Consider the following 24,620-nt stretch of genomic DNA (forward strand, 5'->3'; position numbering starts at 1 on the left):
TTCTGTCCTTACCATACATACCCTGACTCAATCTTTAGAAGTAATTTAATAAGCATGTAATTAGAGCTTCAGCAGAAATTACTAATAGATCCATCATCATACCCTAAAAACATAAACCAGGTAGCAGGTGATAGCAATGAGTGAACAAAATGAAAAAAAAAAAAAAAAAAAGATTCAGTAGTGGCCCAGCCAGGATGAATTGCACAAGATTTATCACCAAAGGCATTATGGGAATGCTTGCCCAATATCTCCAGACTCCTAATTTTTTCTATTATTATTATTTTTTTTAATTTTTATTTATTTATGATAGGAACACAGTGAGAGAGAGAGGCAGAGACACAGGCAGAGGGAGAAGCAGGCTCCATGCACCAGAAGCCCGACGTGGGATTCGATCCGAGATCTCCAGGATCGCGCCCTGGGCCAAAGGCAGGCGCTAAACCGCTGCGCCACCCAGGGATCCCCTCATCAGCTTAATAGAACTTCTTTCCATGTAATCTGCATATGAGCCAGTTGTCAGAATTATGGATGACAAGAATCCTTCCCATTTTATTACTTGCCTTTTCACTTCTATGACCTGCTAATGATGTCTTTCTTTTTTTTTCTTTATCAGCTGTTTTATTTATTTTATCTTGTTTTTGTCATCAGCTTTTTTTTTTGTTTAATTTTTTTTTAATTTTTATTTATTTATGATAGTCACAGAGAGAGAGAGAGAGAGAGAGAGAGAGAGGCAGAGACACAGGCAGAGGGAGAAGCAGGCTCCATGCACCAGAAGCTCGACGTGGGATTCGATCCTGGATCTCCAGGATCGCGCCCTGGGCCAAAGGCAGGCGCCAAACCGCTGCGCCACCCAGGGATCCCAGACTCCTAATTTTTAAAGAGCTGCCAGTAACCCAGATTTTGACATGAATTCTGTAGATTTTGACATGTTGACATCGGTATTATGAGGCCAACATTCTTTGGCCAAATTAACGTATATGTGGTACAGGTGAATTCAAAGCCCCAGAGTTTGTGATGCCTGCTATATACAGAGCTGATTTATCAGTATATTCTAGAGGCTGGTGCTTAAGCAAACAGACAAGGTGAACAGCAATTCAGCAAAGGCTACTTACCAAGTCTATCTGTGAGAAATACTTTACCATTTCTGCAAGTCTGTTTCCCCAATTGTTTTCAGTCTTTTGTCAACAGGACACACTTGTGAGTCTCAAGTATTTTGGGGAATTGGCCACTATGGTAGTAGTGGGTTATATCTAGGATGCCAAATAATTTAAAATACATCATGCACCAACGTAGTCTACTTATATACCATCCTGATGTTACCTTATCTCAGGAATGACAAAAGTGTTCCCTCCTATTGCAAACTCCCGTTGGTGTTCGTATCGTCTGCCTGACGTGTAGTGAAGAGAAAAGATCTCACTTGGAAAGCACACAATTACTGTTTGTATCACAGCAGTACTAGATGGAAATCCTCCTCCAGATATGTGCCATATCTGTCTTGATCCTCACCTGACCATTTTCCTATGAGATGCTAAGTGCCCACCTAGCTGAAAACACAAACATAAAATCTCATATTAAAAGTTGATTATCTACATAGTAATACATGAAATAATTAAGAGCTACCCATTCATAAATATTTGAATGCATGCTACATGTTTGGCACTTACATAGGAAAAGGGGATTCATAATTGAATAAAACAAGCAAAAATCCCTTCATGTAGTTTAATTCTGTGGCTAACGGGTGAGGGAAGATTCAAGGAAAAAACAGCAAAAATAAAGGCACTATATAGTATATTATAAAATGTTAAGTGCAATAGGGAAAAGGGAGATTTAGGGACTCTGTGTATGAGTGGGAAGTAGATTGCAATTAACTAGGATCAAAGATCACGCCCTGGGCCAAAGGCAGGCGCCAAACCGCTGCGCCACCCAGGGATCCCTATCCTCTCATTTTTAAAAATATATTTTGCTGATAAAAATCCAAAAATCTGGGGACAACTGATTTAAAACATTTATAGCCTTCTCCATTCTCCTTTCAAGACACTAGATTGGACTTCAACTATGAATGATCTAAATTTTCAGAAAGTCCCAAAAATTAGCTGGATGAAAGATCAAATAACACATCAAAAGCTGAGATGTATCGGTATGTCAGGGTTCAAAAACAATGACTTATACCCAGTGATAAGAATGCTTTTCCACTCTATTTCGAGGGCAAGCTTGAAATTCACAACTTAGCAGAAAAAGTAAAAGATCTGTGGGGAAATGCGAGGAATTTGTCATTCCTCAAATCTGGTGCTCAGCCTTGGGCTGAATTTAGTATTAATCTTGATAGAGGTATATTTGCAGTGGACAGAGAATAAGAGAAATGCATGTAGGATTTATTGAGGATGCAGTAAAAATATCCATTTTTGTAGGGCTATTTTTCTTCCACAACGAATGATTAGGGGAGGAAAAAAAGAAAAGCTTAAAATTGGTGTCAAGCTCTTTATTCCAACCATTTGGGATTAGCTGGAAGATAAATATGTCTGTTTATAACGTATCACTTCTGATGAAGTTGAAAAGATGGAGCAAAGAAAAGTATCCAGCAAGCAGGGGTTTGGGAGGATTTGCTGAAGTCCCTACACTGCAGTTTGTCAATAGTAATGGACCATCAATGAATTTTTACTGACTCAATTTAATACATAAACTAAGTATAATCCTTAACCAATTTTATGAGGAAATAAATGTTACAAAATGAGAATATACCACTCCTCCCTGCCTAAGATTTACAGAGGAAGGCTTTTTTTTTCATTTGTTAACGAAACATCTGATAATGCCAAAAGGTAATCTTTGTCAAATTTGGGAGGGCTTATCCTAAGCTGCAATTGGAAATTAGATTAGTAGGCAATTTCATCCTGTTCCCACATTAAAAATGAGCTACACTACACACGTTCTGTAAAAGACAGAGGCTCCAGTGCAGCTGCTCAAAAATTGTCTGCCATTCCACCCAGTGCTGAGTTGAAACAAGAGGTATGATTTGGGAGAAGCATCTACCAGGATATGTTTTCCTTTTTCAAACTCATCTCTAATTATTCTCAGAATGCTTCTCATCTTGTTCTTAATTGGAGTGATTAGTGCTTTTTAAAAAAAAAAAAAGATTTTATTTATTTATTCATGAGAGACACAGAAAGGCAGAGACATAGGCAGAGGGAGAAGCAGGCTCCCTGCAGGGAGCCCAATGTGGGACTGGATCCCAGGACTCCAGGATCATGCCCTGAGACAAAGGCAGACACTCAACCACTGAGCCACCCAGGGGTTCCTAGTGCTTTTTTTTTTTTACTTTGCATATTTTAATACCACCTGCCTCAGAAAAGTCATGCATTCAGCCCCAGTGAATTTCTAACGAGGAAGTTTCAAGACAAGGGGAAGGTAGCACAATTGAAAATATGCATTCATGGTTTTATGCAGTCCTCGGTGTTATGGATATGTGGTTGGCAATATATCCATAATACTTTCAATATTCCAATTGATCTTGCTCCAGTAACACCAATAAACCACATAGATGACATTGTAGATGATTTGAGAGCCTGCTCGACTTTTTGTTTTGGGGGAAATAGAGACGAACTATTACATGCCTGGCCTTCTTGAACCCAATGCCCATAGTGGAAAAGGTTTGAAGCTATATCCATAAGGTCGTGTGTGTGTGTGTGTGTGTGTGTGTGTGTGACTGTTTCCTAGGTATTAGTGTTTTTCACTTGCATGCATGTTTCTGGTCTATCTTTATTTTTATAAATATCCATGCACAATATCTATAACAGGCCCTTCTGCATCCTATAAGTATCAGCCTTTAAATTGACAGGGGGTATATGTTTTTCCCACCAAGACCCAACAGTTTCATCTTCATCCCCTACCATGTCATTCCTAACATTATTTCCAGAATTATCAGAACACCTCCTTTTGGGGGAAGATGCTATATATTTCATATCATTCTCTAAACCAAGTTCTTGGGAAGTCAGAAGTCCTGTTTAGAAAATAGATATTAGCTGAAGTCTATATTAGTAAGTTCATCACTATTAAGAACCCAGTCCATCACTTGACGGGATGAGCACTGGATGTTTTTCTGTATGTTGGTAAATTGAACACCAATAAAAATTAATTAAAAAAAAAAAGAACCCAGTCCATGACATGTTAATTTACTCCTAAGTTTCCCACTAAGGCCAGACTAACCTGAACGGTATCTGATTACAAAGATCAATGAGTTGGCATGAAACAGGATGAATCATTGAGCAAAACAGTTCATTAATTCTCCTTAGGACAACTGATGGTTTCAGGAACTGTGGTTTATAGCCTGTGGCATTGTTTGGTGGACTCCTTCCTAAGCCATCAACTATTCAAATCTAAACACTATCAGCACATTGTAGAATGTAAGATATATTACAGACATTCCCTAAGAGAGAGTGTCCAGCAGTTTCTAGAACATCCCCCTCATTTTTGTTGATTGAGGACCTCTTATTATTCAATGTCAAATATTTCACATAAACTATTGACTATTGAGAGAAAGTTTATTGGTTTCTAAGATAATATTTTTTCCTAGCTTTGAGGTTGAAAAGTATTTCATATGTTCATATAGTCAGAGAAAAGTTGTCAAAGCAATAAATTTTATGATACCCCCCTCCAACTCCCATATACACATACATGCATGTGCTTTTTAAAAATCTCTCAGACTCCAAGATTGTAGTCCCAAAAAAGCACTTTACTGAATTCTTTCCTAATTTGGTAGTAAATATAGCTAAAGTTATCTGAGTTCAGCAATTGTTCTATGTTTTAAAAATACATAGGAGCTATATTTAAGGAGACTTACGGTAGGATAGGTGGGGGAGAAGCAAGATATATTAATACTGTAAGAAGGATACTGTGAATAGGGTTACTTACGGTTACTGTGGTGATTTGTATAGTTTCTTCTATCACCTTCCAAATATTCTCTATTATACTTAGTGATCTGGGGTAAATTCAGGATTATCAAATCAATCACAGTCTGGCTCGACATTGCCATCTGAAGCTTTTCCTCTGTTCCCCTCCTGACTCTTAATTGGAGACACAGCAGCAAGGCAGGGAAAAGAGAATCACTGTGTTCTTGTTGCCAGCATTTCTCCCCAGCAGGATAGCTCCTTGCTGCCACTCTGTAAGTTTCATGGAAAGATATTCTTGGAATACATTCTGAGCCAAGACATCTGAACAAGATCTATCGGGTGTTGGATGAGCTTCTAGGATTCATGCAACTGCCTATCTGTTATGCCCCACCTACCATTTTAGTTGTCCCCCACATTCCCAGGGGTACTCCTACTGTCTCAGAGATGTTCTCATACCCTGTCCAGGATGCAGTGTGTCTGTCTCCCTCACTGTTAACACATTTAAGTCCTGAGAGGTTCTTCTTTATTTCCCTCTTGTCCCTTACGTGCCAGGGGGTGAGAGTGAGCTGCAGTGCCACTTACTCTCCCCCTACATTCCTCTTCCACCAGCTCCTTTGTCACCCTTCACTGTGTGCCCAGCCCCAGCCCCAAGCTCTCTTTACACACAAAGAAGTTATGGAAGCCAGGCAATGACAAAAGCAGTTCTATCACAACAGGTGGACCTTCAAATCCGTATCTCATCCTTGAATTCTTGGCTTGTTACCACAGAAGCTGAGACTCTCCATGTGCTGGTCACTGCTCAAGAAAACAGGGACCTAATTTCTGGGCAGAAGAGATGAACACACATCATGGGCGCTCCGGGTTTAAACAGACCCAGGATAGTGGTTGAGAGCATGACGTGTGGATCTCAGATAACTCTGTTCAATCTTAGCTCTGCATTGTATCAGTGGTAATGCCTCAGTTTCCCCATCTAAAATAAGAAGAATAATGCTTCCTACTTCCTAGGAGGACTTTGAGGATTGAGTACATTCTTATGAACAAGGCTTTTAACCAAGAGCAACTAATGCATAGTAAGTGTTTGGTAATTGTTAACAATTGTGATTCATCAGTTTCCTTAATAACTCACATATCATTCTGTCACACATCTTTAGCCTATTGGTACATAATACCAAATCTTTAACCATTCACTTCAAGTCAAAAGATCAAACACCACTTAGCAAGTCTCTCTTGGCAAGGACTTAGGTCCCTACCAACACTTATAAATAGCACACACAAAAACATGTAGTATGGGTTAGGTGTGTAAGTTGTGTGGCATCCTCCCGCAAGGCTGGCAGGACTGGGCTGATAGCCTGGCCTCTAGGACATGAACATCATTCCCTGCTCACACCTGGTCTTTTACAGAAAACCATTGGCTGACTAGGCAACCTAGAATTTCCAAAAGTTCAGTGGCAGATATCTTCTTTTGTAAATATCATTCATCTGAACGACTTGAAACGTGTAAAACATTGCAGGGGTGAGAAAAGATCTTTCTAAAGATCTAGGCAAGTAAAGTCATGTTAGTACAATTTCATGGAAGGGCAATTGAGTGATTCAACTGAATTTATTTATTTATTTTAAAGACTTATTTATTTCTTCATGAGAGACACATCGAGAGAGGCAGAGACACAGACAGAGGGAGCAGCAGGCTCCTTGCAGGGAGCCCTATGTGGGACTCCATCCGGGGACTCTGGGATCACACCCTAAGCTGAAGGCAGATGCTCAACTTCTGAGTCACCCAGGTATCCCTCAACTAAATTTATACTTATGTCCACACACTGAGCATTCACTCTTGGGAAAGTTTTTTGCCAACCTTTTATTTGGCAAAAATAAATTACAGGGGAGGAATACATCATATAGAGAAAGGGAGCATGAATTATCGGCCTTCGTATTATGAAAATGCACATGGAGGACCTTAGAACTAAAATGAATGTTACATATACAGAAATAAAAGACAGATTCTGTAAGCCTAGTATGTCTACTAGGCCTGGGAGTACATCTTAGCACAGGCATCAAGATTGTCTTGTGAATAAATGATAATTTGCACTTGGAAGATCATTAAGTTAAGGATCTACCCCTTCATCCCTAACTGCCTTTCATAAATCAGGTGTTTTATTAAAGAACTTATATCCATTTATACTGAATTTATACTTTAAAATGGAAAAGTCAACATTTAAAAATTAACTTACCCATATAAGCAAATAGAAATAAAAAATTTTATAAAAATGTATAAAAGTGATCATTGCATACATGCATTTCTTGAAATAGACTTTTACTTGTCCATGTTCACTTTTTTTCTCTTTTTCTTTCTTCTGTGTCAACCCTACTTCCTCTTCCCATCTTCCCTTATCCATGTTCACATAATACATGCCTTTCAGTGGTTTTCTTCAATGGAATATATAAGTATGTGTATGCATAGTTACATAGTTAAAAATTACAATCACATGTCTATGTCTTTCTTTTCTCATTTACTATCTCAGACTAAGTCTCTGAAGTCAAGTGGCATAGCTACTCTTTTAAATGGCTTCACGTGAATTCATGGTGTAGATACACCATAATTTATTCAGCCATAACTGTATTGAAAGGGTTTTCAAGTTTTAAAATAAAATTTTGCCTTTACTCTGTTTTAAATATTTGTGCCCCCATGGACAATGCTACTGTAAACATTTTAGTGTATGTACCATGACAACAACATATAAAGGGAGTATTACTTTCATTTTACAAATGAGAACACAATATCTAAGGAAAGTTAAATAAAACTCTTACATGTTTTATTTTATTTTATTATTGTTTAAAAATATTATTTATTTGAGGAAGAGATAGGGAAATATAAAAAGCATGGGTGGGGGAAGGAGCCAAGGGAGAGGGATAAGCAGACTCTGAACTGAGAACAGAGCTCAATGTGGAGCTCTGTCCCAGGATCCTGAGATCATGACCTGAGCTGAAACCAAGAGTTGGATGCTTAACAGACTGAGCCACCTAGGTGCCCCTTATTTTATTTTATTTTATTTTATTTTATTTTATTTTATTTTATTTTATTTTATTTTTTAAAGTAAGCTCTAGCAACAATGTGGAACTTGAACTCAGGACCCTGAGATCAAGAGTCACATGCTCTATCCACTGGGCCAGCCAGGCACCACTACAAATGAGGAAATTTTAGCTAAAAAAGTGCAAATGGCTACACCGTTGATCCAGTTTGATTCTGATCTCACAGGTTCCCCTGAGCCACATGACACTCTTTTGTCCTTGTTCTGATTTCCTAAAAACTATAGGCTATTAAATGAAAACATGCGTGACTCAAAGTCATCTAATAGATCAAGTACCTGGCAGTGGAGATTAAATATAGTTTTGAAATTTAAGAAGAGATGATTGCACATTAATTTTTATAAATGGATCTCTTAAGGTACCATGGTTTATTACAGATTTAGGACTTTGAGGGGAAATATGGCAACACAGAATTTCAGAGAAACAGTTTCCAATATAGGACACTTCAAATCACTAGGTATAACAAAATTAGCATTGCAGATTTCTGGTTTTGGGATGGGAGGATTAGATTAAATAGAACTAAACCTCCCACTGGCAACTACATATGAGACGACTCTTGGAACTCATTGAAGAACAACTAACAGAGATGAGACTTGGATGATTGTGATCCTATAGAAAAGAGAAGCACATTGAAGGCTCCACATTTATCCTGTTTTTTTTTTTTTTTTTTTTTTTTTTTTATGAAGACATTCTCCAATTGTCTGTAGAGGAAACCGTGGCCAAGGAGAAAGTGGTTGTCTTACTGGAGTAAAGATAGAGTAGTGAGACTGCCACAGTGCCACAATGGTGGGGATCTGAGGGACAAAATCCTAGAGAATAGGGAAATACAGAGAAGTCCCCCAAATCTCTAATTCCTATTGAGTCTTCGGTTAATTCCTATGCTAAATATATCAGGGCAAGTGTCCAAAAGTCCAGCAGACTACAGCATCTAGGAAGGCAAATAGAACAGCAGAAATTTCAGCACCTGCATGTTGCTGGGGAGACTATGGTTGGAATTCAATTCCTAACAAGTTGGGGGAGCTTCAGAATATAGCCCAAACTTTCAGCTGAGATTCCCAAAGAGCCATGAATTAGGAATAAGGGCCGCAAACTTGGAATAAAGACCACAATTTAGTAGATGAACCATGGCCTAGGAATAATCTCAAAACTGAAAAACACCAAACCCAGCTCTAAAATTAAACAGTAACTAGATTATGGTAACCCAGAGTTCCTATAAGCTCCCCAGAAGAAAACCTAATTATTGCTAAAGGAAAATGACATCATCCAGAGCCTCTGTATTGTGTTATCTACAGTGTCAGATATCCATTAAAAAATACTAGGAGAATTAAAACATGGGAGGAAATGACAAAAAATATAAATATATATCTCTTGCTTTTCTGTCTCACCAAAGCAATGTGGAAGGGGAAGGGGAAATGATCCCTCTGAAGAAACACTTGTGAACATCATAGCCCAGAGAAACAGGTCCACTAAAAGACTGAAAAGAACTCATAAGGTTATAAAATGCTTCCCCTCACCCATACCCTGTACTACCCTGATGGAACTGAAGTATAACAATACAGTACGGCTGAAATAGCAGCCAGATGTATACTTCTCTGAGAAGGAGTCCTTAGGGAAAGAAGCAAAGAAGGGAGAGAGGGAGAAGGAAAAAAAGGAAGAACTTTAATAATAAAACCAGATAGATATTAAAAGAAAGGAAGAATTCAGACTGATACCTCTCATGAGCATAAATGCAAAATTCTAAACTCATCATTAGCAAATCAAATCCAACAATGCATAAAAATAATTGCACTCTACAAACAAGTAGGTTTTATTTCAGGTATGAAAGGCTAATTTCACAATAAAAAAAAAACAATAAATGTAATCCATCATATCAACAGCCTAAAGAAGAGAAACCATGTGATCATGTCAACTTACATAGAAAGAGTATTTGACAAAACCCAACACCTATTTTTGACAATAACTCTAGGAAATTAGAAGTAGAGAGAAACTTTATTAACCTGATGAAGACTGTCTACAAAACACCTGCAAGCTAACATTATATTAAATGGTTAAAAAAAATGGATGCTTTCCCCTTGAGATTGGAATCAATGCAGTGATGGTCTTTTTTTTTATATGTATATATACCATTCTTACACATTGTATATTGGTGATCTCAACTGGTGCAATAAGACAAGAACAAAAAAAGATATGTAGATTTAAAAGGAAGAAATACAATCTTTATTCATAGATGACCTAATAGTTTATGTAAAAAATCCCAAGGAATATATAAAATAAGTCTTGGCGATAATAAGCAACCATAGCACATAATAAGGTTAATATACAAAACTCAGTTGCTTTCCTGCATGCTGATAATGAACAATTGGAATTTAAAAATTTAAAAATATAATTTAAAGTAGCATCAAAAAAATGAAATACTTAGGTATGAATATAAACAAATATATACAGGATCTACATGTGGAAAACTACAAAGCTCTGATGGGAGAAATCAATATCAAATCAAATGGAGAGATATTTTCTGGTCATGGTTTGGAAGACACAATATTCCTATACATAACTTGGATGCTCTGTAGAAAGATGCATATATATATTTTTAAGATTTTATTTATTTATTCATGAGACACACAGGGAGAGAGAGGGGCAGAGACACAGGCAGAGAGGGAGAAGCAGGCTCCACACAGGGAGCCCGACATGGGACTTGATCCGGGGTCTCCAGGATGGGGCCCTGGGCTGAAGGCGGCGCTAAACCGCTGAGCCACCGGGCTGCCCCTCATATGTTTATAATCATTATATATTCTTGATGGAATTATCCATTTGTCAATAAATAATGTCTCTTGTTTCTGTCTTATTTTAAGATTGATTGATCGATTTTAGAGAATGAGAGCAGAGGGGGAGGGGAAGAAGGAGAGGGAGAGAGAGAGAATTCTAAGAAGGTTCCATGCCCAGCATGGAGCCTGATGTGGGGCTCAGCTTCACAACCTTGAGATCATAATCTTAGCCAAAATCAAGAGTCGGATGCTTATAGTTTTGTTGACTGTTTCTTTTGCTATGCAGAAGCTTTTAATCTTCATTAAGTAATAGATGTATCTTGAAAGAATTTGCTGTGGCCAAGTTCAAAAAGGGTGTTGCCTGCGTTCTCCTCTAGGATTTTGAGGGATTCTTGTCTCACATTTAGATCTTTCATCCATTTTGAGTTTATCTTTGTGTGTGGTGTAAAAGAATGGTCTAGTTTCCTTCTTCTGCACGTGGCTGTCCAATTTTCCCAGCACCATTTAATGAAGAGACTGTCATTTTTCCAGTGGGTAGTTTTTCCTGCTTTGTCGAATATTAGTTGACCATAGAGTTGAGGGCCCATTTCCGGGTTCCTTTTCTGTTCCACTGATCTATGTGTCTATTTTTGTGCCAGTTCCACACTGTCTTGATGAACACAGCTTTGTAGTACAACTTGAAATCTGGCATTGTGATGCCCCCGGCTCTGGTTTTCTTTTTCAATATTCCCCTGGCTATTCAAGGTCTTTTCTGATTCCACTCAAATCTTAAGATTACTTGTTCCAACTCTCTGAAGAAAGCCCGTGGTATTTTGATGAATGGATAAAGAAGATGTGGTCTATATATACAATGGAATATTACTCAGCCATTAGAAAAGAGAATACCCACCATTTGCTTCAACGTGGATGGAACTTGAGGGTATTATGCTGAGTGAAGTAAGTCAGTCGGAGAAGGACAATCATTATATGGTTTCACTCATACAGGGAATATAAAAAGAATAGTGAAAAGGATTATAAAGGAAAAGAGAGAAAAGGTGTGGGAAAAATTAGAGAGGGTGACAAACCATGAGAGACTCCTAAATCTGGGAAACAAAAAAGGGGTAGTGGAAAGGGAGGCAGGTAGGGGGATGGGATGACTGGGTGAAGGGCACTGAAGGGGGCACTTGACAGATTGAGCACTGGGTGTTATGTTGGCAAATCGAACTTCAATAAAAATATAAATAAATAAATAAACAAACAAACAAACAAAATGTTAAAAACAACAACAACAAAAAGAGTTGGATGCTTAAACAACTGAACCACCCACAACAAAGTACTCATGTCCTTTGTTACCTGTAATAACATTTTTATAAAGTCTCTTTGTCTGATATTAATATATCTATCTCAGGTCTCATTTACTCTTTGCATAAAATATTTATATATATATAATATTTTATTTATTTATTGAGAGAGAGAGAGTATATGAGCAGGAGGGAAGAGTGGAGGGAGAGGCAGAAGCAGACTCCCCACTGAGCAAGGACTCCAGTATGGGGCCCCATCCCAGGACCTGGAGACCATGACCTGAGTCAAAGGCAGCCACTTAACTAACTGAGCCACCCAAGCACCCCTATATGGAATATATTTTTAACAATTTTACTTTAAGCTTATTTGCATCTCTTATAGACGACATACAGTTTGATTATGTGTTTTTTCAAAGTTCTTTCTGCCAATCTGTCTTTTAATTGGTGAGTTCCATATGTGTACATTTAAAGTAGTTACTGATAAGAAAGGACTTACTTCTGCATTATACTAATTATGCCATATCTTTTTTGTTCCTCATTTTCACTATTACTGCCTCCTGGTATGTTTGATTGATTTTTTTCCTATTGTATCTTTTTATTCCTTTCTCATTCCTTTTCTGTATATATTTCAGTTATTTTAGTGCTTATCCTGGGCATTACAATTAACATCTTAAGTTTATAACAATCTAGTTTGGATGAATACCAATTTAAATGATGTACAAAAACTCTACACCTATACAACTCTGCCCCCTTATATTGTTATTTTATTTTTTAACAAATTATGTTGCTATGTATTGTGTGCCCATTAACATAGATTTATTATTGTTTCACACATGTTTAGTTTGAATAATATAGGCATAGAAATGAGTGACAAGTCAAATATAGTGCTAGGTTTTATGTTTAGCTATGTAGTTACCTTTACCTAGTTTTAAAAAATTTTTCATATGGCTTCGTGTTACTGTCTAGTGTCCTTTCATTTTAGCCTAAAGAAGTGCCTTTAGCATTTCTTGTATAGTAGATCTATAAAAGTAATGAACTCCTTCAACTTTCGTTTATCTGAAAATTTATCAACATCTCCTTCATTTTTGAAGAATGGCTTTGCTGTGTATACAATTCTTCACTGAGAGGTGTTTTTTTCTTTCATCACTTTAAATATGTCATTGCATTCCCTCTGACTCTCATGGTTTTCAATGAGAAATTCACTGTTAATTGTATTGAAGATCTCTTGTATATGGGTAATTTTATCTATTTTGTTTTTTTCAAGATTCTATCTGTCTTTGATTTCTGACAGTTTGATTATAATGTGTCTCAGTGTGAATCACTTTTAATTTATCTTACTTAGAGTTTATTGAGATTCCTGGATGTGTAGATTCATGTCATTCATTATCCTGGGGAAATTTGGGGCTACTATTTATTCAAATATATTTTCTATTTCTCTCTCTTTTCTTCTAAGACTCCCTTAAAGTAAAGTTATATAAAGTATGTAACATTTTATGGTATCTCTTATTTCCTTAGGTCTGGTCTAGTAAGTCCAATAGCCAGATTTTGTCAGGGATAGTTCTATGAATATTTTTCTTTTTTTTTTAATAAATTAATTCTTATTGGTGTTCAATTTACCAACATACAGAAAAACACCCAGTGCTCATCCCGTCAAGTGTCCCCCTCAGTGCCCGTCACCCATTCCCCCCCACTCCCCGCCCTCCTCCCCTTCCACCACCCCTAGTTCGTTTCCCAGAGTTAGGAGTCTTTATGTTCTGTCTCCCTTCCTGATATTTCCCACACATTTCTTCTCCCTTCCCTTATATTCCCTTTCACTATTATTTATATTCCCCAAATGAATGAGAACATACACTGTTTGTCCTTTTCCAATTGACTTACTTGACTCAGCATTATACCCTCCAGTTCCATCCATGTTGAAGCAAATGGTGGGTATTTGTCGTTTCTAATGGCTGAGTAATATTCCATTGTATACATAAACCACATCTTCTTTATCCATTCATCTTTCAATGGACACCGAGGCTCCTTCCACAGTTTGGCTATTGTGGACATTGCTGCTAGAAACATCGGGGTGCAGGTGTCCCGGCATTTCATTGCATCTGAGTCTTTGGGGTAAATCCCCAACAGTGCAACTGCTGGGTCGTAGGGCAGGTCTATTTTTAACTCTTTGAGGAACCTCCACACAGTTTTCCAGAGTGGCTGCACCAGTTCACATTCCCACCAACAGTGTAAGAGGGTTCCCTTTTCTCCGCATCCTCTCCAACATTTGTGGTTTCCTGCCTTGTTAATTTTCCCCATTCTCACTGGTGTGAGGTGGTATCTCATTGTGGTTTTGATTTGTATTTCCCTGATGGCAAGTGATGCAGAGCATTTTCTCATGTGCATGTTGGCCATGTCCATGTCTTCCTCTGTGAAATTTCTCTTCATGTCTTTTGCCCATTTCATGATTGGATTGTTTGTTTCTTTGGTGTTGAGTGTAATAAGTTCTTTATAGATTTTTGGAAACTAGCCCTTTATCTGATATGTCATTTGCAAATATCTTCTCCCATTCTGTAGGTTGTCTTTTAGTTTTGTTGACTGTATCCTTTGCTGTGCAAAAGCTTCTTATCTTGATGAAGTCCCAATAGTTCATTTTTGCTTTTGTTTCTTTTGCCTTTGTGGATGTATCTTGCAAGAAGTTACTGTGGCCAAGTTCAAAAAGGGTGTTGCCTGTGTTCTCCTCAAGGATTTTGATGGAATCTTGTCTCACATTTAAATCCCTCATCCATTTTGAGTTTATCTTTGTGTATGGTGAAAGAGAGTGGTCTAGTTTCATTCTTCTGCATGTGGATGTCCAATTTTCCCAGCACCATTTATTGAAGAGACTGTCTTTCTTCCAATGGATAGTCTTTCCTCCTTTATCGAATATTAGTTGACCATAAAGTTCAGGGTCCACTTCTGGGTTCTCTATTCTGTTCCATTGATCTATGTGTCTGTTTTTGTGCCAGTGCCACACTGTCTTGATGACCACAGCTTTGTAGTACAACCTGAAATCTGGCATTGTGATGCCCCAGCTATGGTTTTCTTTTTTAAAATTCCCCTGGCTATTCGGGGTCTTTTCTGATTCCACACAAATCTTAAAATAATTTGTTCTAACTCTCTGAAGAAAGTCCATGGTATTTTGATAGGGATTGCATTAAACGTGTAAATTGCCCTGGGTAACATTGACATTTTCACAGTATTAATTCTGCCAATCCATGAGCATAGAATATTTTTCCATCTCTTTGTGTCTTCCTCAATTTCTTTCAGAAGTGTTCTATAGTTTTTAGGGTATAGATCCTTTACCTCTTTGGTTAGGTTTATTCCTAGGTATCTTATGCTTTTGGGGGCAATTGTAAATGGGATTGACTCCTTAATTTTTCTTTCTTCAGTCTCATTGTTAGTGTATAGAAATGCCATTGATTTCTGGGCATTGATTTTGTATCCTGCCACGCTACCATATGAATATTTTTCTTTTAAATGGCCATACTTTATTTCTTTACATGCCTCTTGCTTTTTTGTTGAAGATTGGACATTTTGAGTCTCATAATATGGTAATTCTGGAAACCAGATCCTCCTCCTTCCCCAGGTATTTTTGTTCCTGCTTCTTGTGAGTTGTAACTACTTAAGTTTAGCTTTTCTAAACTATGTTTTGTAACTGGATTATTTGTTATGTGTGGCCACTCAAGTCTCTTAATGGTGAGCTAGTGATTTATAATGATTTTCTTAAAAACATGGAGCCATCGCCACCTACCCCTAGTCCAAATAAATAAGCAAAAAGAATACTATTTTGGTCTTTGTAGATTATCTTTGTATTAGGGCACTTTTTCACAATGCTAAATCAGGCATTTTACAATTCTACCTTAGCCTTTACTTCATGCTTACGTAGAGCCAGTCAGCCAGAGTTGAAAGTTTGGAGTCTTCTCATTTCTTTTCTGAGCATGTGTCCATCTCTGATCATTATGTATGTAGCCTTCTAGATTTTTTATTGTTTGGATTTACAAGCCAACCTACAAACTTACTGACAATTTAACAATTGTCTTATGTGACTTGCTGCTTCCTGGGATGAACTGGTTTAAGGAACACTCCTGATTTAGTGCTCCCAGCAGTAAAAATGTAAAGAAAGCAGAAGGGAAAGAAATCAAGCAGGGTAACTTTCAGACAAAGTTCCAGTCTCAGCTCAAATCTTGCAAGGAGTGGAAATTATGCCATGGCGTTTATTACTGGTTGTGGAAAGGGAACTGGGCTTCCAAAGTCCCAGTTTTTAATCAGTTTTTAGCTAAGGGCTACTTTGAGGATATAAACTCCCAGGCACTTTTGGCTCTCCACTTACTGGACAGAGGAGATGTAGCGGTTTTCTTTTTTAAGATTTTATTTATTCATTCATGAGACATAGAGAGAGAGAGAGAGGCAGAGACACAGGCAGAGGGGGAAGCAGGCTCCATGCAAAGAGCCCCACATGCGACTGGATTCCGGGTCTCCAGGATCATGACCTGGGCTAGGTGGTGCTAAACCGCTGAGCCATTCAGGCTGCCCAGATGTAGCAGTTTGAAGGTAGTCTTCTCAAGAGAATTGCAAGAATGGGCTCTTAGAAACAAAACAGTAACAAAGCCAGGGAAGGGAATACATAAATCATAAAAGAGAATTACGGAGATCTTGGGGGAGTATGGACATATCCATGGAGTCTAATCCTTAACCAGTCTGATCCACTTACATCATATTAATTTCACTCCATCCTATTCTAGCTTCTTAAAAATGTTGGGAAGAGAAAAAGGAAAGCATTAAAATAGGAGGGTTTGCAAAATGAGCTGTAGCTTCCCACTGCTGAAGTTGATCAGAAAATTATAACTTACAGTCCTTTACTAATTCTTATAGATTCTACTCACTATTACCACTTCTGCTTTTAGGTGGCTTATCGGGTGAGATGACCCAGGATTATCCTTGAGGGGATCTAGGCTCTGGCTCTGTGATTTTATCAGATTGCAGGTATGGTAACTGGTTTTTGTAGTCAAACTTGGTCACGGAGGCCTCAAGATCCCCTGGGCTCCAACTGCATTCCTCACTTCCTATATTATGTAGAAGTAAGCCCCTTCTTCATGACAATTAGGATATTACCCCATCAGTATAGTAACTTATTTCTTTGCCTACTCTACTGGTGTGAGAAGCCCAATATGACCACACAGCAATTGTAGTTCTATATTAGTGGAATTCTCACCGTGAAATCATTCCTTCTCTGAGAAACAGACCCCTAGATCTGTAGAACCTAAAATTGTTGGGGAGGAAAAATAACTACTATGCTTCAGTCACTGGTTTAAGCTGTTGATGACTGAAAGCACCATGACCTTGCTGTACATTATCTGTCACTATTCAGGCTAATAGCTTCTGAGTGATGTGTTATATAATGTGACCAGTGGACCCTATGGTTATATGTTCCTTGTGGGTCTCTGTGCTATAAAGTGGGCCACTTGGTCTGAGATAATGTCATTGCAGGATCCCATGGTGGTGGTTCAATAAATATTCTGTGAGCCTCTGGACAGTGAGACATATGAACAAGCAAAGCAAACCCATATCCAATGTACAAGGCAGTTCTAATCAGGAAAATTCTTTTTTTCAGGATGTAAAGAGACTGATGTAATCATCTTCCTACTAAGAAGATACATGGTCTCTTTCAGGGATAGTGCTACATTGAGGGCTAATGTTTGTTGCTGCTGCCATCAGGCTGGACATTCAACAATAGCTAGATCAGTCTTGGTAAGATGAAACCCACACCTCTGGGTTCATGCATAGTCTCTCTCTGTCTTTATGATGACTCAATTCAAGGCCCCAATTTGTGCACATTAAGCATCTGAGGATAGAGGTTGGTTTATAGGTATTGAATAAATCATTCTGTCAACCTAGCTATTTAAAATCTCTTCTGTAGATGGATGGTCTCTGGTGGACCTGAATCTGTGATACATAGATTCTCACACTTTATGCCTATTCTTGCAGCACCATACTTATGCATCTTTCCCAGGCTAGTAAGGATGATCTCGTCAATCAGTGGTGCTGGGCCAACAGCATATCTCTAGTAAGTAATTGATTGTCTAAAACTAAAATAAAATTAATGTATGTTTCATTTTTAACATATGCAAAAGTAAGATGCATAACAACAATACCCACAAAGGATGAGAGTAAATGGAAATATCTTCATGTGAGTTTTTGCATTATAAGAGATGTTATATATTATTATTAGATGATAGTTTATATGATAAATATGCAAATTTTAAACTTTAGATAACCATTAAAATATAAAACAAAGAGGAATTACTAATGAACCAATAATGAAAGTAAAATAGAGACATGACAAATAGTAAATTACTCAAAGGAATACGTGAAAAAAATAGAAAGAGAACAAAGAACAGCTGTAAGAAATATAAACCAGGTAGCAAGATGGTAGATTGAACTCAAGCACTTTATAATTGCCTTCAATGGAAATGTCTTAAATACTTCAAATAAAAGGTAGATATTGTCAGACTGAATTAAAAAGCATGATTTAACTATGTCCTAACATAAATACTCCTTACATGTAAAGACAGACATGTCTTAGAAGTCAAAGAATGCAGTAATATACCATTTACCATGCAAATACTAATCAAGAGAACATTACAGGTTTCTGCCATAGGGCCTTTGCACTGGTTGTGTCCCCTGCCTAGAAGTCTCATCATGAAAATCCCCATGACCAACCATTTCATCTCTCTGAAATCTTTTCCCAGATATCATACCAGGGAGGGTGACTCTGGACATTCCTTTGTTAAAAAGTGAAGACCTAATTACTGTCTCATTTCTCCACAGTTATATTCTCAATTCACTTATCCTATTCTATTATTTTCCATAGAGCTAATTACCATCTAATATACTATCTACTCATTTATTATGATGATTGTTTATTGTTTGTCTCTCCCCACAGGATGGAAGCTGCATAATGGCAAAAGTCTTTGCTTGGTTCATTAATGTTATTCCCATGCTTACAATAGGGTCTGGTGCACAGAACTCAACCAATATTTGTTGAACACATGCTGAATTGAAGTAGAATGAATGCAAATGGGATAAAAAGAAAGTTGAAGTGACTATGTAAAATCAGACAAAGACTTCAGGAAGAGTTTATGGCCATGAATAAAGACAAACATTATATAATATAAAGAAGCCAAGATATCAAGAGAACTTAATAATCATAACTGTGTAAGTACCTAATAGAGAGCTTCAAAATACATGAATTAAAGCCTATAGCCTTATACAACTGAAAGGAGAAACAAGTATTGTCTACAACTATCATTAGAGATTTTAGCTCCTTTCCCAGTAATATATAGAATAAGCATAAAAAAATCAATAAAGATAAGGAAGACTTGAAAAACTTGACATACATAGGACACTCCAGCAATGACCTAAAACCACAATGAGATACAACTATGCACCAACTAGAATGGCAAAATTAAGAATGAAAACGAAGCAGTCTTGCCAAAAGTTGTTGGTGAGGATGTTGAAGCAGTTAAAACTCCTATTTCCCACTGGGAATGCAAAGTGGCACAATCAATTTGGAAATCATTTTGGCACGTTATTCTTATAAAGTTAAATGTAGATATAACATATGACACAGCCATCTCACACTTCTTTCTTTACCCAAGGGAAAAAAATGGGTTTTCACATAAAGACTTGTATATGGTTTTTCATAGCAGATTTATTCAAAATAACCCAAAGCTGGAATACCAAAGATGTCCAACAGCAAACGAATAAAATTTTAAAAAAATACGGCATATGCATTGGAGTGTGCTTTGACCATAAAATAGGGCAGGGTACTGATACATACAACAACATAGATGGATTTCAAAAATGTTATGCTGAGCCAGAGAAAACAGACACATAAGATTACATACTCTATATTTCTGTTTACATGAAAGTCTGGAAAAGACCAGCAATTGTGACAGAAATGGATCAATGTGCAACTGGGCATGGGGGTACTGCAGGAGAATGCAGGCAAAGGGGAATGAGAAAATATTTTTGGTGTGCTGAAATGTCCTGTATTTAGGTAATGTTCGTGTTCACATGAGTATATATATTTTTCGAAAATACTGCACACTGAAAATTGGTACATTTTGTTGAATATAAATTAAACCTCAGTAAAAAAGAAAGCAAACATTCATCTGGAATAAAATGTAAATCACACAAGGGTGTATCATGTGACCAAGAGTATCATCAATCACAACCACATACAATAATGCGATAAGTCTCATAAACAAAATATTGAGAGAGAAAAGCAAGACACTGAAGAGTGTGCATTTTATAATTTCAGTTATCTAAAGTCCAAAACATTGAAATCAAATCTCTGCTGTTATATGTTAGAATGGTGTTTATCTTTGAGTGGTGAGTGGTAGGGAAGGAAGCCCAAAGAGAGATCTGGGGTGTCAATAATGCTCTATTTCTTAATCTTCGGTGTCAAATGCTGGCATAAAGCAAAATACAGTTAGTATACTATTGAAAAAGCAGAGAAACAGTAATGCACAAGCATTTCTGAGGGAAATGCAAACTGGTTTAGTCATTCTGGAAAACTTTTGTCAGTTTCTAAAAAGTTACCATACACTTAGGCCCTTACCAGGTGACCCAGACATCTCACTTCTGGGTATGCATTCTAGAAAAATGAAACTTAGTTTAAACAAAAAAACTCTCCATGTATGTTAACTAAGTGTAATTTAAATAAAAAATCCAAAAAACAACAACACAACAACAAAAAAAACCCCCTCCATGAATAATTGTACGGGCACTAGTCATAGTTGCCCATCCCTGGAAACAACCCAAATGTCTTTCAGAGGATGAAAATATAAGCAATCTGTGTGACATCCATACAGTGGACTATGATTCAGCACTTAAAAAAAGAATGGACTTTTAATATGTGCAACAATATAAATAAATCTTAGGGAGAAATGTGCTAAGTAAGCCATTCTCAAAAGTATGGCTCCTGCCCTTTTTCAGGCTGGATAATTTGTTGTGGGTCTACTCTTTGCATTGTATTTAACCTCATCCCTGGAGATGCCACCCCTATGCGTTGCGTAGGAGACAGTAAGTACTTTCCCTTCCCAAATCATAACAACTAAAAATGTCTGCAGACATGGCCAAATGTCCTGCTTGAGAACAATATTCACCCTTTTCACTGAATGAAAGAATGTAGTCTTAAAGGATTACATATTGTATGATTGCATTTACATAACATTCTGGAAAAGTGAAAAATATAAGAACAGAGATTTGATCAGTGGTTGCCAAAGATTAAAGGTGGGGAGAGTCCTAACACAAAGACACAGAACAAGTATATTCTTTGGGGGTGTTGGAATTGCCCTGTATTTACTGAGAAATGCTGATCTGTGCATGTGTAAATAATAAATACATAATAAATATATTATTGCTAAATATAGTCAGTAGAGTACCTAATTTTAAAAATTGAAGAGATGAAATCAAACAAAACAAAAGCAAGTATGGTATACATGGAAAAGAATATTTTGACTTGCCAGTCGGGGTGATCTTGGCAGAAGGGTTTTCAGTGAGAGTCATAAGAGAGGCAAGGATGAATCAGTTCTGTAGGATGCCTGATGAGTTCAAATTAAGGACAGTGCCTGGTATTGTCCTAGACTCTTGCTCCATTAGGGATGCCATAGAGGACAAGCAGAGACATAAGCCAACATTCCTGATAAGGCTGAATGCAGAATGCAGCAGGTAAATTCCTCCTGCTAAAGAGGACCAGGTCCAGTGTGAGACCTGGGTAAACTGGGGATGCTGCCCATGGCAGAGACATCCAGAAGAATTCATCCTGTGCCTATAGTACACTGTCTCTCCTAACCTCTCCTAGGAGTCTGATCTGCAGTGACTTGGGGGACTGTAAGATGGGCTACTGTGCTGGGGGGTAGCTGTACTCTGCAGAGATGCACCCTTATATAGTCTCCCCAAGGCCCACGACTCTTATTTCGGGGTTCTCTTCAATGAGCCATTTGGAGTATTTTGATGCCCTTTGCTCTCAATTTTGCAGTGGCTAAAATTGTTCTTGAAGCTCCTGCCTTCTGTTATCTGGACAGTAGCCATGTCTGTCCCAGGAACTTTCTGAAGGATCCTAAGCTACAGCAGATTACACCAGAGAAATGGAGTTGAGATGACCTTTTCCAAGACCATCAAGTATGGGCATATCTGATCTCCTGGGGGCAGAGAATGTTCTCTGGATTAGTTGATTTCCTTCCTCATGTTCTGTTCTCTATTTATTTTCTAGGAGACCACCTAAAAATGCATAGGGCAGATGCTTCCCAGATTGAAACATGGAACAAGGAGGTGAGAAACAAATTGTATTTTACAGAGAATGGAGATGTCAAAGCTTAACTATATCTTTAATCAAAGGGCTCACGATCAAAAATTAGGTTGCATAATAAAACAAGTCAAGTGTGAGGAGCAGTGAGAAATTAATATGTGCCATGGTCTTGATTAGTTTTTCAGATAAAGTTCCAATTCTTAGAACTCTAAGTCATTACATAGTCCCAAATTTTATCAGCTTGGAGGAAGCCAATCACTCAAAGATTCAGGGACTAGACACATGGACCTAGGCTGGAGTTTAAGATCTCACACTAAAGTCCCTTTTTAGGACAGCACCAGATATCTGTGCAGATTGGAAGCTGCACAATTCCAATGGACCCGTTCACACCATGTCTATATGAGCGACAGCCCTGGAGTGCTGTGATCAGTTGTGCAATATTCCACTGTTTCTATAACTGGATTTCAAGAACCTGAGAAGGTCTGTGAAATTTCTTTAGTGATGGCAGGAAATATGAAGAGAGGGAGAAGGAATGGAGGACTGAGAGAGGGAAGAAGGAAGAGAGTCAGAGAGAGAGAAAGAAAGAAGAAGGAGGAAAAGGAGAAGAAGGGAAAACACTTGAGTAATAGGTACAGTGACCACATAGTTTAGTGTCAAAACTGGGATGCTTATATATATATATATATATATATATATTTACCTGGGCTCCATGCCCAATGTGGGGCTTGAGCCCATGACCCTGAGATCAAGAGTCTCATGCTCTACTACCTGAGCCAGCAGGTGCCCCCAAAAACTGGGATACTTTTGAAAGGATAAGGGAAACTGTTATAACTACAAAAAAGCAACATTAAAGCTGGACAAATAGTAATCATAGGTTCACACCAGGAACAGGGAATACTTCTCTGGGCTTCATTTGGCCCAGAAGATATTCTTTTTGCTTCTTGAAGCCACAGAGATCTATGGATTGGTGCTCACAGAGGCAGCAAAGGGTGTCTGCAAAGCATTACAGGGACTTGGGAATCCAGCTCCAGGCTTTCGGCTCACTGGCAATGCGGCGGGTCTACTCAAAGCCCGATGCCCAGAATGCTTTCTTAATTCGCCTGCTGAGACTCAACTGCAAATGGATTCCCTGGAATAAACAATCTTATTAGGAAATGTTGGTGTTATTTTGCCTTTTCTCCTCTTTCCTAACATTTTAGTAACTAGCCTTTATAAGTGGCAAACAGGTTTGCTCTTAATGACTTAATCATTTAAATGTTCTTTGGGCTGGCCATACTTTCCCGTATGTGATCTTTAAAAAGATATTTATTTAGAAGAGAGAGACAGTGAGAGTGAGAGCATAAACAGGGAGAACAGCAGGCAGAAGGAGAAGCAGGCTCCCCACTGAGCAGGGAGCCTGATGTGGGGCTTGATCCTAGCACCCCAGGTTCATGACCTAAGCCATAGGCAGATGCTTAACTGACTGAGCCACCGAGACACACCCCTCCCATATGTGATTACCAAAGTGGTATTTTTTTAAAGACTTATTTATTTGAGGGAGAGAGAGACAGAGAGAGAGAGAGAGAGCAAGTATGAGTGGAGGGACAGGGGAACAGGGAGAGAGAAACTCAAGGAGACTCCATACTGAGCATGAGCTCAATGCGGGGCTTGATCTCAACCTGAGATCATGACCTGAGCCAAAACCAAGAGTCGGAGGCTTAAACGACTGCACCACCCATGTGCCCCTGCGCTGTCTTGATATATATGCCAACCAAATGTAGTTGTGAATGAATGTGTCCCTTGCATACTGCATTGTAGGAACTATGTGCCAGCTGCCTGGCATATCCCAGGGGCTACCCTGTCTATACACCTAATACACTGTTAATCTCAGGCTGCAGGAGATTTAAGGTGCCTGCTTATCTATGGGTGAGAACCATTGAAATCATATGGGAGGTTGTGAAGGAACCAGGATAGTGGCTCTCCAATGGGAGTGAGCACCCATATCTCATGGAGATCTTGTTAAAACACAAATGGCTGAGCCCTGTCCTCAGAGTTTCTGATTCAGTTTAAGTCTAAAGAGGGGCAGAAGGCTGTACATTTCTTGCAAGTTTCCGTGGGACCCTGATGCACTATTCCAGAGACCACACTTTGAGAACCACTGTCGTACAATTACTGACTTGATGCTGATGTAACTTACCCAGTACCATCACTGCAACTTCTTTCCTCATTTTGAAAATGTTGGCAGTCATCATTATTTTTACAGAGAGCAAACTAACTGACAAATTGAACTTATTATTTCACA

General features: G+C 38.2%; 1 long non-coding RNA gene across 3 annotated transcripts in view; it reads left to right on the plus strand.

Moving 5' to 3' along the window:
* The window catches only part of LOC140595307 (uncharacterized), a 72,033-nt gene that overhangs the window by 43,958 nt on the left and 3,455 nt on the right, over positions 1–24,620 (plus strand). The window contains exons 2-8 of one of the 3 annotated variants that reach the window (XR_011996800.1): positions 16,929–17,007; positions 17,636–17,772; positions 18,010–18,088; positions 19,035–19,239; positions 21,025–21,111; positions 22,070–22,212; positions 22,304–22,362. This is a non-coding gene — a long non-coding RNA (uncharacterized lncRNA). The remainder of the gene's footprint in view (positions 1–16,928; positions 17,008–17,635; positions 17,773–18,009; positions 18,089–19,034; positions 19,240–21,024; positions 21,112–22,069; positions 22,213–22,303; positions 22,363–24,620) is intronic. The other 2 variants (XR_011996799.1, XR_011996801.1) reach the window with 2 other exon arrangements.

The sequence above is a fragment of the Vulpes vulpes genome, chromosome 14 (genome assembly GCF_048418805.1).
Source record: "Vulpes vulpes isolate BD-2025 chromosome 14, VulVul3, whole genome shotgun sequence".
NCBI lineage: Eukaryota > Metazoa > Chordata > Mammalia > Carnivora > Canidae > Vulpes > Vulpes vulpes.